This window comes from Triticum dicoccoides, chromosome 6A (assembly GCF_002162155.2).
Source record: "Triticum dicoccoides isolate Atlit2015 ecotype Zavitan chromosome 6A, WEW_v2.0, whole genome shotgun sequence".
Lineage (NCBI taxonomy): Eukaryota > Viridiplantae > Streptophyta > Magnoliopsida > Poales > Poaceae > Triticum > Triticum dicoccoides.
Window position 1 is genome coordinate 310,460,617 of NC_041390.1, and position 4,443 is coordinate 310,465,059.

Here is a 4,443-nt window from a genome sequence, read left to right on the forward strand (position 1 = left end):
GCTGATCGTTGAGGGAAACCAGATGCTCTGGCGCAAGATACTGCGACCAGAATAGCTTCTCTGTCGAGCTCCCCTCTTTGGCTCGGAAGAAATCCGCGGCCTCGGCAACACTCCGGGGCAGATCCGCAAATGCTCCTGGAGAACTCCAAATCCGGGTGAGTAAGATGTATCTCCTCCTTACAAATTTGCTCTGCATATTAAAGGCCTTACCCGCCACTATCTGCCTTGCCTCTTGGATCTCCCGGAAGACGCCTTGGGCTTCAACCCGGGCCTCCTTCGCGCTTTGGAGGGCCTTAGCAAGTTCGGAGTCTCGATCCGAAATCTTGCGCTCCAAGGAATCACATTTGCTTATGGAATGCTTGAGCTCTTGTTGGACTTCATCCAACCTCGCTTCATGTTTTCGGCAGGAGGCTCGTTCCTCCTCCACCTCCTTTTTGGCTTTGGCCACCGCGCTCTTGAGGGATTCAACCTCAGAGGTGTTCACTATAAGTATGACCATAAAACTCATCAAGATAACAAACTAGCGCTCATATCATTATATATATATAGGACAACACTATTCTAATCACAGGATTAGAATAGTTATTTGGATCATGACACGTCCTATAAGAGCCGAGATATATCCTCCGAAACTCCTGAACCGGTACAGTAGAAAAAAAAACATCCCCGCCCAATCCCCTGGCGCATCCCCGACCCAATCCCCACCTTCCCCGCTGGGTTGCCACCCACCGGATCTGCTGCCCACCGGCGTGTGCTGCCGGCAACCGGAGCCGCCGCCCACACCCCCTGATCTTTCGTAGCCGAACCACCTCCCCGGGTCCCCACGCCGCCGCACGCCCTCCCCGGAGAACCCCATCGTCGCACCCCCATCCTCATCCTCACCACCAACCACCGCCCATGGCCTTCCCGACCTCCAACCACCACGCCGCTGGCCCAACATCCGACCACCGCCGTGGGCGCATCCATTCCCAGGGACGCAGGTGCGGCAGAGCGCCGCCCGTCCATCCTACGACGCCGTCTCCGCCCCCATAAGGAAACCGTGCCGCCGCCGCCCCCAATGTCCCACGCCCGCAAATTCCATGGTACCACCGTCACAACCACTCTCGCCTGCCGGTGTCGAGAATGGATGCGGCCGCCCTTGCACACTGCCCTCATGCTGCTGCTGGCCGGCCCTCATACGCATACACGACCTCTGCCGGAGCTCCTGCAGCCGCTGTCACCGCCCTACCATCTGCTCGCGACCGCGGCCCCTCCGTCCTCCTCTCAGGAGGCCGTTGGTAACCCATGGTATGCTGTAGGTGAGCAAAACAGGATGTTGTCCTCCTCTCTTCTTGTTGGTTCCTGTTATCACCACAAAAATAGAGCACACAAAAGACTCGAGCTGCTAGTTTTCGTACACTTCATCAAAGCACCTATCACTTCTTCAAAAATCTACAGGAACAAAGTGAGGGAGTGCGAATGCATTCATCTTAGCTAGCTTCAGCAAAGGAAGTTGTCCATGCAGTCACCCGATTACCCTAGGAACATAGGATGCTCACCATTGCTTTGCTATGGTATTGGTGGCAAGAAAGAAATCGTGGAAATCATGGTGAATGCAGAGCCACAACGGAGGAGTTCCAATATGATATTCGGTTTCATGTGAATGAATGGAAGGAGTTCGTTGATAGCAAGCCTGCAGTCCTTAATACCACTGTCGACTGCTCTTGGGTGCCACCACCGCTTAACACAATGAAGATTAATATTGATGGTGCTTATTCAGCACAAGCTGGGGGTGGCGGATGGGGACTGATATGTAGAGATGCTACCCGAGAGATACTATTTGCTGTTGGTGGTTCATCCTCAGCCATGGCCAGTGCCCTTCATGCTGAGACGACAGCCCTGCTAACAAGCTGTGTCAATCTTGCTGATCAAATAGGTGTGGGGAGAGTTGAGTTTGAGACCGATTATCTAGTACTGAACAAGCTGTGTCTATTGATATTGATGATCGGTCTTCTCTTGGACAAGCCTTTAGAGAACTCAAGTTTAGGCTTGCTACATGTTTTATCCAAGCTAGTGTAGTGCATACACCACGTGAGTGTAACAAGCCAGCGCATGTGTTGGCAGCGTTCGGTTCGGGTCTAGCTCATGTTGAAAGCCGCCAGTGGCCGTCAAACTATCCTGATGATGTAACCCGTGCTATAACCGGCGATTTAGCCGCATGTTAATGGAATACGAGTGTTCCATATCAAAAAAAATATACAGGAATGCTAAGCTATGGCCCCGCTTCTACTGAAATTGTTATGCACAGTGTTCCTGTAGCCTCTCACACGTATTTGATTATTTCATTTCGCCGCTTAGATTTTGTAACGTTCAAAGTTTATTATGGGGAGGCTTCACCAACATGCCCCAAAGAAGTGTGTCATGGACCTTGTAACTCCGTCCCCTTTTTATGTTCATGCACTTTCTTCACTTGATTTGATGGAAGGAAGTTCAAAGGTTAATGTCTAGAGAGTTCAATCATTGGACGTCGGGAAGAATGCATCTTAATGATGAAAAAATGCATCAAGAAAAAAATGCATTCATCAAAGAGAAGTGCAAGCCTATTTTCGGCAGGTTTAAAAATGTTAAATTTGGAAAATCTACACAAAAAGATTGCTGAAAAAAGATGGGCGCTGCAAAAATGATACTAAACAAACAAAAAAAACACTAGTCAGCAGGTTGCACGGGCCCATGACATGCTCATAAATATAAATTTTTTTATGGTGACAAAATTTCTTTGATTCCCATCTCTATGTAGAGAAACAGTGAGCAAATAAGACCGAAAAAATTATTGATATTGTTTTCCATGATTTTTCGTGATTTTACCCTTTTATGTAGAGAAACAGTGAGCAAATAAGACTAGTCTGCAGGGTGTTCAACATAAGGTTATTATTCACCAATACACTGCTTTTCTCTGGAAGCAGAAAAAGATTGAAGTTCATCCTGGCAACCCAATGTGGTTCAATTTGTATATTAAAAGAAGATCCTAGAAATTCAAAATTAAATAATGATGTGGTTCAATTTTTATTTAGTAAGAAAGGATTTCCCTTGAGACTAACTAATCAAGCCACCAAGTTCACATTAATAATAATGGAGCAGTTGAATATATGCACAAAACTCAAGTTCTTCCCGTTTTCTAGAAAAAGAAAAGTATGAAGTTCAATCTAAAAACTAAAATTACAAAAGGATTTTCACCGTTTCTAAATAAAAAAACTGTCGAAGTTCAAAGTAAAGTAATGGAGCGGTTCGATGTTTACTAAAACTATAGGATATTTTCCATTACGAAAAAAACAAGAAGTCCAAATTTAAAAAATAGACAAGTTTGATGTGAAGAAAAACTTGGATTTTTTTCTCGTTAGTGAAGAACAAAATGAATAAGTTCAAATTAAAATAATGAAACATATCAAAAAGGTTTATAAAAAATGATTTCCCCATTTTTAAAAAATACCTGAGAATCCGAAATAAAAACAACATCATGGCCCGATCTTTACAAAAAACTAAGGGCAAGTTCATGTAGCACATGAAATTTATGTATCATAGTGATGTATTGGTTGTACATGTAGCACACGAAGTGTATTTGTAATGTTGCATGCAATTTTCTTAAATTTCAATAGCATGCGAAGTTCATGTCTAAGAAATTCCTAAGTTCACGTGTACCACATACTGAAGAAATTCATCAATGAATAAAAAAGGACCATCTAGGCCATTTCAATAATAGCAAACAATGCCTCAAAATGTCACGACAAATAAAAACTTCATAAGATATAGCATGTTCGTAGAAAGTGGAAAACCCCATAATTTTGTTTTGTAAGTTCAATTTTAAAAAGTGGAGCGGTTTGATATTTATTTGAAAACTTGGTTTTTTTGGTTTCTAAAGAATAAAACTAACAAGTTCAATTCTAAATAATGAAGAAGTTCAATGTTTCTAACAAAACACCATTTTTTGCATTTCTAAAAAACACACAAAGAAGTTCAAATAAAAAAAGTTAGATCAGTTCGATGTCTATACAAAACTCATATTTTTTCTGTTATAAAGCAAAACAGAGAGAAGTTCAAAGTGGTAACAACCAGAAGTTCACGTACTGCATGGTGTGTGTTTTCATATGAGAAAATAGAATAAAAAAGTTAAAGTATAAAAATTTAGTTGCAAGAAGTTCAGGTGCTCGGCATGGGTAAGTTTAGAACTTCTTGTGAGAGAGGTAATCGGCATGGTATATCATTTGTGCAACTCCGATGAACGGGTGAGAAATTACGAACACAAATACATGGTAGAAGTTCAAAGTGAAAACAACGGGAAGTTCAACTACTACACGGAATGCATTTCAGATGAGAATAAAATGAATAAAAAAACTAAAAGCCTAAAATGTTTGTTGCAAGAAGTTCACATCCTCCTCCCAGTGCAGTTCGAGATCTCTAGTGCGAGAC

General features: G+C 42.9%; 1 long non-coding RNA gene across 1 annotated transcript; it reads left to right on the forward strand.

The window, feature by feature from the left end:
- The first annotated feature begins 654 nt into the window (after window positions 1-654).
- LOC119316825 lies at window positions 655-2,266 on the forward strand. Its single transcript, XR_005153330.1, has 2 exons — window positions 655-1,298; window positions 1,438-2,266. It is a non-coding gene; the product is annotated as an uncharacterized LOC119316825 (long non-coding RNA).
- The last annotated feature ends 2,177 nt before the right edge of the window (window positions 2,267-4,443 follow it).